Below are 13683 nucleotides of genomic sequence, written 5' to 3' on the forward strand. Positions count from 1 at the left end.
AGGAAAAAAGAGAGAGAAAAATCAAAAAGAGAGAACAGCAACAGGAAGAAATAAAAAGAATTTATTTTCTTGGGTGGTGTGGCATGACAAGTGAGATCTTAGTTCTCTGACTAACGATGAAACCTGTACTTCTTGCAGTGGAAGCACAGAGTTTCGACACTGAACCACCAGGAAATTCCCAGGAAAAAATAAAAAAAGTTTAGAAGAACCTAAAGTGCTAACACTAGAGAACAATTAGCAGATAAACCAGGGCTAGGCTAATGATACGACAAGAGTCAAACCTCAAAAAAGCCAAAGAAATGTTTGGTATTAATAATAGAGCTTATAGAATCTATGCTCTGAGTCTGTTTTCAAGGGATGACTTCATCGATTTTGAAGAATTACTAAAAGGTAAAATTACACAATATGAAAGTCACTGTATGATGTAAGTTTTTGAAATCCTTAGATAGAGAGTATGTTTTTCTTTGGACATCAATGACTTGGAAATGATGGTCAATTCATTGAGCATGCTTTGCAATGACATACTGAAGTAAGAGGAGGAGAAAGGAGCAAGGTGTGGTAATTGCAATGCAGGAGCCACAGGAGGTGCAAGTTTGATCCCTGGTTCAGGAAGATCCCCTGCAGGAGGGCGTGGCAACCCACTCCAGTATTCTTGCCTGGAGAATCCCATGGACAGAGGAGCCTGGTGAACTACAGTGCATGGGGTAGCAAAGAGTTGGACACGACTGAGCAGCTAACACTAACACAAAGAACACTTACAAACAAAAAGTTTAAAATATATATGTTTGATTTTTTTTCCCTAAAAGCTAGGTATGTGGTAATGAAATCAAAGGGACCTCTTGTTTTGAATATCACATGAGCTATCTACCACTCCTGAAGTAATTTATTTAAGTGTAGATAGCCAAATTGGAGTAGGAAGTGGCAACCCACTCCAGTATTTTTGCCTGGAGAATCCCATGGACAGAGGAGCCTGGCAGACTACAGTCCATGGGGTCACAGAGTCAGCAGATGAGCAACTGAGCACAGGCACACAGATAGCCAAATAAAGTCAAGTCCCTCATGCCAGTCTTCACACAGTGTCATATAACAATAGCAATGACAACCCAATGATAAAAAGACTTTGAAAAGCAATGGTCTTAACACTCCTAAAGAAGCGCCAAAGGACAATTCCACTGTGTGCTTCTGGGCCAGCATCCTGAAGACTCATTTTCTCATTTTTCTCCTCTTTGCATCCAGCGGGGCTGCTATCTAGGGCAAGTTATTCTGCTACTGTTTACCCATCCTCTAATTTTTTCTCTTAAATTGCTCCGCAAACTTTCTCCCTGTATTCCAGCCCTCCCTGACTGATTCTGTTTTCTTCCCTCTTTCTTTCCTCTGAGTTAGTGTTTTACGAGGTAAAGAAGTTTAACCTCCAGGCTTTTAGAAATTCTTCCTTTGACCCACTGTCATGATGAGGGCATGACATCACGTCCTCATACTTACATTAGACTGTAAATATAAGTTAATATGGTGTCTGTTATAAGAGGCTGTGAATACAAAAGCAGCCCACATGTCATCCACATCACCAGCTGAATACACATTTTGCATTTGAGTTCTTCAGTATGTAGTTTATTTTTTTACTGCAAGAACTCAGCTCCCCCTCTTCTTCTGTCTCCTGACCATTCTCAAGCATCTCAGTGGGCTTTGTATCTTTGTTTTGTGTCCTTTCTTTAGAAACCTGAAGCAGCCTAGTAGCTGATAAATTTTGTCCTTGCATTAGCTTTTAGTTGTCCAAATAGCTGAACTGGAAGTTGTGTACCCATTCTGTATCCTTGTCATGGCAGTTTCTTTTATTAAAAGACAATTTAAGAGGAAAACAGGAGCACAAGTGTCTGTAAAAACTGGACATGTTCCCAATGAAAAGAACACAATTGATGCACAATTGCCCAGAGGCTTGAGAATATTTTATCTAAGGGTACTAACATTCTTTTAGAATTGCCCTCCGATTCTCTTTCTATAGGCTTCCCAGATGGCACTAGTGGTAAAGAACCTGTCTGCCAGTACAGGAGACATAAGAGACACAGCTTTGATTCCTAGGTTGGGAAGATCCCCTGGAGGAGGGCATGGCAACCCACTCCAATATTCTTGCCTGGAGAACCCATGGACCTAAGAGAAGAGTGAGGTGCAGAGGGTTTCCTTCTGCTCACAGTCATGGAATGTTAGCGGTGGAGTAGAAGAAGAATGGAGTGAGACATCTTTGCCCAAAATTTTTGAGTCCTTCATTAACTCCCACTCCAAGGCAGGGGAATTTGGAGGTAGGTGAAGGTAAAGGAGAAGGCAATGGCATCCCACTCCAGTACTCTTGCCTGGAAAATCCCATGGACAGAGGAGTCTGGTGGGCTGCAGTCCATGGGTCACTAAGAATCAGACATGACTAAGCGACTTCACTTTCACTTTTCACTTTCATGCACTGGAGGAGGAAATGGCAACCCACTCCAGTGTTCTTGCCTAGAGAATCCCAGGGACGGGGGAGCCTGGTGGGCTGCCGTCTATGGGGTCGTACAGAGTCAGACATGACTGAAGTGACTTAGCAGCAGCAACAGCAGAAGGTAAAAGGAAGGAAGGAAGAGCTGAAAGCAAAAGAATGTGGGTGTCAGAAGATCATTACTGTAGGTACAGCCACCCAGTCTTCTAGGAGCAAAGAAGGAAAGGACACAATCCAAGTCCCGTACAAAAGCCCATTGCATGAAATAAGGTCTGTTGTCTTCTCCAGGTGATGGCCTAACCACACTGTCCTGCTGGTGTGGTGCTGGGAATGACGAGGTGGTACCTAAGGTCTCCGCTGGGAAAACGGAATCTATCTCTAGCTGATGCAACCACATTCTAATTTATAGGTCTTGTTTCTCTTCCCGGCTCCCCCCTCCCCCAGGTTATCGATAGACTGTGGCTCCCATAAATGGTTCTCCTCACCCCATACAGAGCTGTCTTTCCTTACCCTGACATCCATTCAGCAACACTTAAGCATCTAGGACCTGAAGAGACATTGCTAGTAAAAGGGTCAGATTGGTTCATTCATAGAGAACTTTTAAAGACCTACTTTGCCAACAAAGGTCCGTCTAGTCAAGGCTATGGTTTTTCCAGTGGTCATGCATGGATGTGAGAGTTAGACTGTGAAGAAAGCTGAGCCCTGAAGAATTGATGCTTTTGAACTGTGGTGCTGGAGAAGATTCTTAAGAGTCCCTTGGACTGCAAGGAGATCCAATCAGTCCATTCTGAAGGAGATCAGCCCTGGGATTTCTTTGGAGGGAATGATGCTAAAGCTGAAACACCAGTACTTTGGCCACCTCATGAGAAGAGTTGACTCATTGGAAAAGACTCTGATGCTGGGAGGGATTGGGGGCAGGCGGAGAAGGGGACGACAGAGTATGAGATGGCTGGATGGCATCACTGACTCGATGGACGTGAATCTGAGTGAACTCCGGGAATTGGTGATGGACAGGGAGGCCTGGCGTGCTGCGATTCATGGGGTTGCAAAGAGTCAGACATGACTAAGCAACTGAACTGAACTGAACTGAAGATGAAATGATGGAAAGAGAAGCCATTAGAAAATGAATGGCAAGTGATCCCTGAACTATTAAACCCAATAGCTCCAAATTCAAAACATTCCCCTCACTTATCAATTTTGGCCCCCCGGTTCAACTATTTGGAAATTTAGCTTCTAGTGAATAAAAGAAAGAAAGTAATGTGCTCCAAGCAAGATCTATTAACCCATAACTCCTTACCTCTGGTAGAAGTTTATACTATGGGATACAGTAATATTAGCAAAAGAAAGTTTTTGTCTTTACATTTATTTATGCCTTTTGGTTTCACAACTGCTCCACGCTGAGAACTTGCAAGTCCCAAGCTCAGTCCTACAAAGGACAGAACAATTTAAAGTTTTAAATTCTTCTGGATGATATAAGAAATGATGACTCCCTAATTCTGACCACCAAGCACTCTGCCAGGATGAAGCCAGGACCTAGCAGAGATGGGAAAGCGGAGTGTTCAAAATACATGAAGAGGGCTTTGGGGTAGAGAAAACAAAGGAAGGAAAACAGAGATGGCAAGGATGCTGTAAAGCAAATGGAGGGGCTCCTAATATCTGCCACCTAGGCTCTTAGAAAAATCGCCCTATGTATATATGGGTATATTGAGGTATATATGCATGAGGCACATATATATATAGTAAGTCCCCTACATACTAAGATTCAAGTTGTAAACTTTCAAACATGTGAGCGTCAATGTCAGGCATGAGTGAAATTGCAGCATGCCCTCCATCTACTATTGCTAATGATCCTTCAGCCCTACCATCTCCCAGCTCCTCTCCCTCCTCCAGCCAGTAACTCGTCTCGCCTGTTCACTCCATGCTAGCCCTTGGACACCAGCTATTGTACTGTACTGTCGTACTTTTCAAGATACTCTACTGTAAAATTTTTAAAGTTTTCTTTATTTTTTTATGTTGTTTGTTTTTATGTATTATTTGTGTGAAAAATATTATAAACTTATTACAAAACAGTAATATATAGCCAATTGTGTTAGTTGGGTACCTAGGCTTACTTTGTTGGTATGTATGTTCATTGCTCAGTCATGTCTGACTCTTTGCTATCCCATTGACTGCAGTCCGCCAGGCTCCTCTGTCCATGGAATTCTCCAGGCAAGAATACTGGAGTGGGTTGCGATTCCCTTATCCAGGGGATCTTTCTGGCCCAGGGATTGAACCTGGGTCTCCTGCATTGCAGGCAGATTCTTTACCATCTTAGCAACCAGGGAAGCCTAAGGGGACGCTGTGGCTGCATTGGCCAGGAAATGAACTCAGCCCTCCTGAGCAGCAGGTGAGAATTCTACCGCTGAATCACCTATGCACTTTTCCTGGACTTATGAACAAACTGGACTTAAGAACTTGCTTTTGGAACATAAATTGTTCATTTGTACGGGCCTTACTGTGTGTGTGCATATATATTATATACATATAATATACATTTATATATATAGAGAGAGAGCTTGGCAAAATGTAGTCACTAAATAGATGGGCTCCTGTTATTTCATCATCATTACTGCAACGACAGTTAATATGTACAAGTGGCCAGTGTTCTTGGAGATAGCCCAGTCCATACTGCCACACTGGGCTATCATTGTCTTTCTCCCCACCCTCTCTGTCTTCCCTCCTCCATAGAGAATGCATGATCTACAGCTCATATATTCTGAAACTGAAATAAGACAGGAACCCTTACACCTCTGCCTCTGGGACCTTTCTTATGTAAAATGATTTTTCTTGGGATGTCCTACCTGAAGCATCAGTATTATATTTTTCAGTCTAGACAGATAGTTAACTCTTATTAAGGCTCTGCCTACCTTTTAGTTTGGGGTTTTCATGACTGAAACACAATCAAACCCACAGTGAGTCCTTAGTCCATCAAATTGTCAACAACACCTCCACAAGGGCTGGGAACATAGAAAATATTGTGCCAGTGCTGGTCTGTAAAGAGGGCTGCCTTTATTAGTAACATCTGGCGCGGTTTGTCAGAACACTCTGGCCATGTGGCCGTGCGCATACTCACTCTGATAAATGAGGGCTAGCATGGCTGTGGGCACGCACAGGCTCACCACTCCCCACAAAAACCATTCCAGCCTTCCATCCAGTAGCTTTCCTCATAAGTTTGTCTTTTTTCTCTAATTTCAACCACATGTCTTTCTAGGTTTGAAGCAGCCTATTTCCCTACAAACCCTACATTTTTGGCAAAACCCCAAGACTCTGGAAGGTAAGGATTTCAGGATCCTGCTTTCATTCTCTGAGCACTGTTCTCCACCCCACCCTCATCTTCTTATCTCATCCACCCAAAGAGCCACAGACCGCGGACCTGCCTCCTTCCACTATTTCCTTACAGAAAAGAGGAGGAAAGAGAGAGTAGGGGCTACATGTTCTCTGTTACACTGTTAACCAGAGTGCCAAGCAAGATACCCTAGGAGCGCTCAAGCCTTAAAAGAATGTACAAATGAGTTAACAGTCACTCTAATGTCTAAATGCATGAATCACCTTCTCTTGAGGAAACAAATTGCTCCCCAGAATCACCAACTCAATGGACATGAGTTTGGGTAAACTCCAGGAGTTGGTGTTAGACAGGGAGACCTGGCATGCTGCGGTCCGTGGGGTTGGAAAGAGTCAGACACGACTGAGCGACTGAACTGGACTGAAGTCCCCAAATCCCATGCACTGGCTGAACTGTATCATTCTGAAATTGAAGATGGGTCCCTAGTATTGGGGCACAGCATGAAGATAAGAGCAGACCCATGAAAAGTGAAAAACCAAGTCTTTAAAAAAAATTCTTTACATTCCTTTTATTCTTTATACATATGTTACAATACTTTATTTTGGAAACTGCTGATTATCTCTTTTTTTTGCAATTTTGCTTAATCCATCGCTTCTAAACTGTTGTCAATTTTTTAAGATGACTCTTCCTTCACTAGCAGGGCTACTAACATCCTTAGAGAAAAACAAACCATGTGTGCCTTCAAGATTGTAGCCATTGATTAATATTACTGCTTTGTTTACAGAATGACAGCAAGTGTTTACTGAGCCCCATCTTTGCGGCAAACACTGACTCTAGGCACTGAGAATTCAGCAGTGAAAAAAAGCTGATACTAAAAAAAAAAAAAAAAGCTGACATCAGTTTCACTCTTAGGAGATTTAGTCTCTCAGATCAAATCAAATCAGATCAGTCGCTCAGTCGTGTCCGACTCTTTGCGACCCCATGAATCCCAGCACGCCAGGCCTCCCTGTCCATCACGAACTCCTGGAGTTCACTCAGACTCAGGTCCATCGAGTCAGTGATGCCATCCAGCCATCTCATCCTCTGGCGTCCCCTTCTCCTCCTGCCCCCAATCCCTCCTAGCATCAGAGTCTTTTCCAATGAGTCAACTCTTCTCATGAGGTGGCCAAAGTACTGGAGTTTCAGCTTCAGCATCATTCCCTCCAAAGAAATCCCAGGGCTGATCTCCTTCAGAATGGACTGGTTGGATCTTCTTGCAGTCCAAGGGATTCTCAAGAGTCTTCTCCAACACCACAGTTCAAAAGCATCAATTCTTCGGCACTCAGCTTTCTTCACAGTGCAACTCTCACATCCATACATGACCACAGGAAAAACCATAGCCTTGACTAGACGAACCTTTGTTGGCAAAGTAATGTCTCTGCTTTTGAATATGCTATCTAGTTTGGTCATAACTTTCCTTCTAAGGAGTAAGTCTCTTTTAATTTCATGGCTGCAGTCACCATCTGCAGTGATTTTGGAGCCCAGAAAAATAAAGTCTGACGCTGTTTCCACTGTTCCCCATCTATTTCCCATGAAGTGATGGGACCAGATGCCATGATCTTCGTTTTCTGAATGTTGAGCTTTAAGCCAACTTTTTCACTCTCCACTTTCACTTTCATCAAAAGGCTTTTTAGCTCCTGTTCACTTTCTGCCATAAGGGTGGTGTCATCTGCATATCTGAGGTTATTGATATTTCTCCCGGCAATCTTGATTCCAGCTTGTGTTTCTTCCAGTCCAGCGTTTCTCATGATGTACTCTGCATAGAAGTTAAATAAGCAGGGTGACAATATACAGCCTTGACGTACTCCTTTTCCTTTTTGGTCTCTAGTAATGGGAAAACAGTAAACAGTGACTATATGATGTAATCATATGTCAGATAATGGTATTTATTAGTAAGGAAAAAGGAAATGGGGGAGTGGAGTAAGAAAAGTCTTTAAGAAGAGTGCTTAGAAACAGTATCCTTGACAAGATGACATTTAAAAAGAGACTTGACGGAAGTGAGAGAGTGAGCCACAGGGAAACCTGGAGGAGGAGCATTCTGGGCAGAGGGAGCAGCAAGCACGAAGACCCTGAGACAGGGCTGTGTTGGCCTGCTAGGGAAACCACAGAAAGGCCAGTGTGGCTGACCAGCTGGTAGGCTTTTAAAAGAACTTTTACTTTTATTCCAAGATAGAAGGCCATTGGCAGAAGAGTGATGTGATCTGATTTGTGCTTTTAAAAGAATTCTCCTAGCTTCCTTAAAAAACTAAACTAGAGCTAACCCATGGCCCTGCGATCCCACTCCTGGGCACATATCCAGAGAAAAACATGGTCCTAAAGGATTCATACACCCCAATGTCCACTGCAGTGCTATTTACAATAGCTAAGACATGGAAGCAACCTAAATGTCCATCAACAGAGAACTGGATAAAGAAGATGTGGTACATAGATACAATGGAATATTACTCAGCCATTAAAAAGAATGAAATAATGCCATTTACAGCAACACGGATGGACCTAGAGATTGTCATATTGAGTGAAGTAAGTCAAAGAAGAGAAATATCATATGATACTGCTTATATGCAGAAGCTAAAAAGAAATGATGTAATGCAAATGAAGTGAAGTGAAGTGAAGTCACTCAGTTGTGTCTGACTCTGCGACCCCATGGACTGTAGCCTACAAGGCTCCCTCTGTCCATGGCATTTTCCAGGCAAGAGTACTGGAGTGGGTTGCCATTTATTTGCAAAACAGAGGCAGACACACAGACTTAGAGCATAAACTTATGGTTACCTGGGGGGAAGAGTCAGGAGGATAGTTAGGAGTTTGGGACTGACATGTATACACTGCTATATTTAAAAAGGATAACCAACAAGGACCTGCTGTATAATACAGAAAACTCTGCTCAATGTCATGTGGCAGTCCGGCTGGGAGGGGAGTTTGAGGAGGAAGGGCTACATATGTATGTGTGGCTAGGTAGCTCTTCAGTGCTCTGGAACTATCACAATATACTTAATCAGCTATCCTCCAATATAAAATAAAAAGTTTTCTAAAAAAATAAAAAGATTCTCTTGGAAATAAAAAAAAGTAACCTGATAATAATCCAATGTTAATGTTATAAATTATTGCAGTATTATTATCTAGGAACTAGAATCTTGACTCCTAGTTTTCACTCTGAGTTAAGGGTTAATATACTGCTTAATTTCGCACATGAATCTCATAGTTTACTTCTGTTGTATAAAAAATAAAAATTAAATTACAAAAAACAAGAGGATTGTTCTGGTAACTAGTCTGACACTAGGGTATGGGGTTGTGTGTGCTCAGTCATGTTCAACTCTCTGCAGTCCCTGGATCGTAGCTTTCCAGGCTCCTCAGTCTATGGAATTGTCCAAGCAAGAATACCGGAGTGGGTTGCCATTTCCTCCACCAGAGGATCTTCCTGAACCAAAAATCAACCAGCATCTCCTGCATCTCCTGCATTGGCAGGCAGATTCTTTACCACTGAGGGCACCTCAGAAGCCCACGGTATGAGGTGTGGGGGGCAAAAGCGAAAAAGCAGCAAGACCACAGATGACAGCCACATTAAGGAAACTGGGGCAAATTTGAAGGTAGAACTGGTAGGACTCGATGATGAATTGGTTATAGAATATGAAAGGAAGAGATTCAGTGAAGACACTAAGGATTTTATCTGAGAAAATGCACGAATAAAATTACCGTTTACTAAGAACAGGAGAATCACCGGTGGGGAGGGGAGGAAACGAGTGTGAAGGGGTGCTCAGGCATGAGGACTGAGACACGTTAAGTTTAGGATGTCCTGTGAACATCCGAGATTCAGTGCTGAACAGGCAGCTGAAACCAGAGCAAAGGTCAGTATTAGAGTATGTATTTGGTAACCCACAGTAGACAGACTATATTTAAAGCCATGAGGCTGGAGGGCTTCATGTAGGAAGTGAGTAGAGATAGAAAAGAGAAGAGGTCTGGTGTGTTGCACCACAGGTTACTCTAGAGCTGCAAGACCATGATGATGAACCAGCAAAAGGGCAGGGCAACGAACTGCGGGTGAATTAGGAAGTAAACAAGCAGAGTGCAGCACTCTGGAAGCCGGGGGACAGGAGAGGGATCATGGGTGTCAAAGGCTGCTGATAGGAAAGATAGATGAGGAACAGGGTGGGCCACTGGTCTTCACAACAGGGAAGTCATGGGCAACCTTAGCTAGAGCACTTCAGTAAAGAAGTGGAGACGAAAGGAATAGACTGGAATAGACACAAAAGGAGCAAAGGATACGGAAGATAGGGAGTAGGGACAAGAGTTCTAAGACATTTTATTGTAATGGGAAATGGAGACAGAGTGACTGGAGAAGGATGTAAAATCAAGAGGATTTTTTTTTTCTTCTGATTATGGGGGAAATCAGTGGATGTTTATCGTGAATGGGAATCATTTGATAAAGAGGGATGATTTTGATGAGGCAAGAGAAAGCAGTATTGCTGGGAGATTTTCTTAATTAACAAGAAGGGTGAGAATACAATTTCACAAGTGGAGAGTTTAGCCTTAGAAAGGAACAGGTCAAGCAGCTGATGGTAATACTCAGGTTCCATTCTGCCTGGTGCTCAGCTAAGTTTTCTATCTAAATGTACTGATCAGCTCAGAAAGAAGACTGCGGTCATTCACAACCTGATCTTGCATCTCTACCCTTTCGTTAATTTATTTATTCAACAGAGTTTAATTGAGCAGTTCCAGTGTATACAGTACAAAAATGAGGATACAAAGATGAACGAAGTATTTTCTATTTGGGGAAGTGTGTTTCTTGTCCCAAAGAAAATTACAATCTACTAGGTGACATTGGAACATGCCCCAAACACTGTAAACCTAGACAGTATATAATAAACTTCATAAAAAGAGATACAACCAAAAGCAAGGGTTTCAGGAAAAGAAAAATGTAGTGTCAAGTATGAATTATTGGAAAAGGTGACATTTGAAAAGGATTTTTCTTTACAAAGAATGAGGTAATGGTGTCCCAGACGATGTGCTAGCATAAGTATCAGCATTTAAATGTTAAAATCTGGGGAATGGAATCTGACTGTCCTCTGTGAAACCTATATCTCCCTCATTTGACTGCATCACTTCACTTTTTATTTTGTTTCTGTTTTTTTCACTGTTATAAGGATCAAGAGAGACAGACATTCTAGGGTAAGATCTGATACTAAATCTAGCTCTTTATGATATAAGGTATTGATTATTCAATGTCCCTCTTCAAATTCAAGTCTAGTTAAAAACAAAAAATACAAGAGACGTGATCTCTGTTCTTCTATGGATGAAAACAAACTTAAGTGTTGCCAAAGACACAACACAAATCCAAGATAGAGTTGGCTTAATGCCAGGGCCTTATCTACAAATGCACACATAGACATACACACACACACACACACACACACACAGAATGCGTAATGGCTGGATGAGACCACTCTGCTTATTATTTCCTGATGTCATAGTCAAAAGTAGAGGGAAAAGGAGACCCTGTTTAATGTGATCTAAGAGTGTGATGAGACCAAGCTTTCTGAGAGTACATGCACTCAGCAAACTTTGACAGCCCCGTATGTGATGGTCATCATGCTGGGCTCTAGACAAATACAGTGGCCATGGATCGGAAAACAGGGCACTAAAGTGTTCCCTGATCCCTCTGCCACAGTTCACAATATGTCCTGATGGAACAGACTCAGAGTTGGGCAAAGATGTATGGATAACAGCTTCTCGGTTTTAATGGCAGTTATCAGGGATTTATAATGTTCCGATCACGTCCATATGTATTACTTCCTTTGACCCCATATGCCTTCAGTTTGGCTCAGCCCCATTACCTGCCCCACTCAACAAAGGTATATTATAATCAAGCACTTGCTGGGTGAGGGCGGGGATACATACTCAAGGATATGGTAGTGAGAGAACCCTCCACAAACAGACAAGAAACTTTACGAAAATTTTCAGATGAACACTTCTAAATGAGTTGTTCATGAAAAATAATACAGCTGTACAGGAATGACTCAATGAATGTATCTCCATCGGCTGAAATTGCAATGAAGCAATTGTTGTTGGTTGGTTTTACATCAGGAAATGTCATTACCAATCCATCCTAAAGCCACCTATGGACACCCTCTGCCTCAAGGAATGCCCAGTCCTTCTACCCAGAAGTTTCTATCCATCCATCTCTCCAATCCCAGATCCCACCCTTCCCAAGGTTCACCCACATTAATTTCCACTCCTGATACATGCTTTTATCTCTCATGCATGCAGCAGGAAACACTCAACAGCCAGGCCTCTAGGACAAAATGAAGAAAGAATAGGAATGCTCAAGCCAGCCTGGCACTCAGCCCTGCACAGAATCCTTGCAGTGTCTATGCATCCCACAGACATAATAGCAGAGACTGTGTGTGTGTGTGTGTGTGTGTGCCTGCATTTGAGGAAGGGTCAACCAGAAGCAACATTTACCCAGCCACCTTCTCAACATAAACAGGGCAGCCAAGTGCCCTTCATGTCCACGAAGCAGAGGCCCACCCCAGGGTGAAGGCAGCCACAGTTGAAATGGGTTTGAGGACCAAATTATCACCCCTCCCAGGTATTGGTTTGCAGCGCAGAACCAATTTGAAAATGTGGCATCATCAGCAGTCTTGCCCGAGGAGAGACCAGGACCAGTGTAAAGCAAAGTAATAAATCAAGGCTCAGTTGCCCTGAGTGGGGAGCCCTGGCTAAACCAGACCAGGCAGCTGTGAGGCAGGATTGAGATGCATTGGCAGAGCTGTGACGGTGACCCCAGACTGAAATAATTGGGGTTGGGGGAGGTGCACGGTGGGTCAGACGGAGGGGCACCGGAAGAATATATGGGGGGACAAAGCTTTCAAAAGATCCGCCTAGACAATGACAGGCTTTGGTCAGAGTAATTATCTGCCATGTTCATACGTGCTAAATTCACTTCTAAAGAAGAAACAGGCGCTCACACAAATTCACTGGCACAAAGGAAAGAAAACCCTTCCCGAGTAAGCAGAGCAAAAACAATAGACCCCAGAGGAAAAGGTGATGAAACTTAAAGAACTTCATTTCAAGGCAAACAGTGCCCTCTAGCGGCACATGTGCTAGATGCAGATGAAGTGGAACAAAAGAGGTTCGGTTGAAGGCAGTCCGGGAGTGCTGGAGATGACCTGCTCAGGCTGCTCTTGAGACAGGGGTCTAGATTCAGGGCAGAGGGAGGGAAGTCCCAAACGGTTCCTCCTTCTGAATGAATGTCCATGTCACTCCGTGCTTTTCTCATAAGACTGACATAACTCCAGTCACTGAAAGGAGACATTTTTGACAAACACAAAGGGCCCAAATGTGCAGTTTGGGTGTATGGCAGGAGAAATGCGGACTTCTCATAGAAATCCCCCAAAAAAGGAAAATTCAGCGCAATGTGGGATGGGTGAGAAGGGGCAGAGGGACATTTTATATATACATATATATATGGATATTATATTTATACAGGGCATTATATATATATGGGACATTTTATATATATGTATATAATATGTAAGGTTTCTATATATAAGGCATAAAAAACACACATATGTAGGCTTCCCTGACGTCTCAGTAAAGAAACTGCACACAGCGTAGAGGACCCAGGTTTGATCCTGGGTTGGAAAGATCCCCTAGAGAAGGAAGTGCAACCCACTCCAGCATTCTTGCCTGGAGAATCCCATGGACAGAGTAGCCTGGTGGGCTACAGTCTGTAGAGTCGCAAAGAATCGGACACAACTGAGCACCTAACAGTCCCACTTCACTTTCATATATGAGACTATATCTTAGGGAAGTAGATCTTTCCTCTTTCAGTAAAGCTCCATCCAGAAGTTATCACGTTCCA

This window comes from Bos taurus, chromosome 3 (genome assembly GCF_002263795.3).
Source record: "Bos taurus isolate L1 Dominette 01449 registration number 42190680 breed Hereford chromosome 3, ARS-UCD2.0, whole genome shotgun sequence".
NCBI lineage: Eukaryota > Metazoa > Chordata > Mammalia > Artiodactyla > Bovidae > Bos > Bos taurus.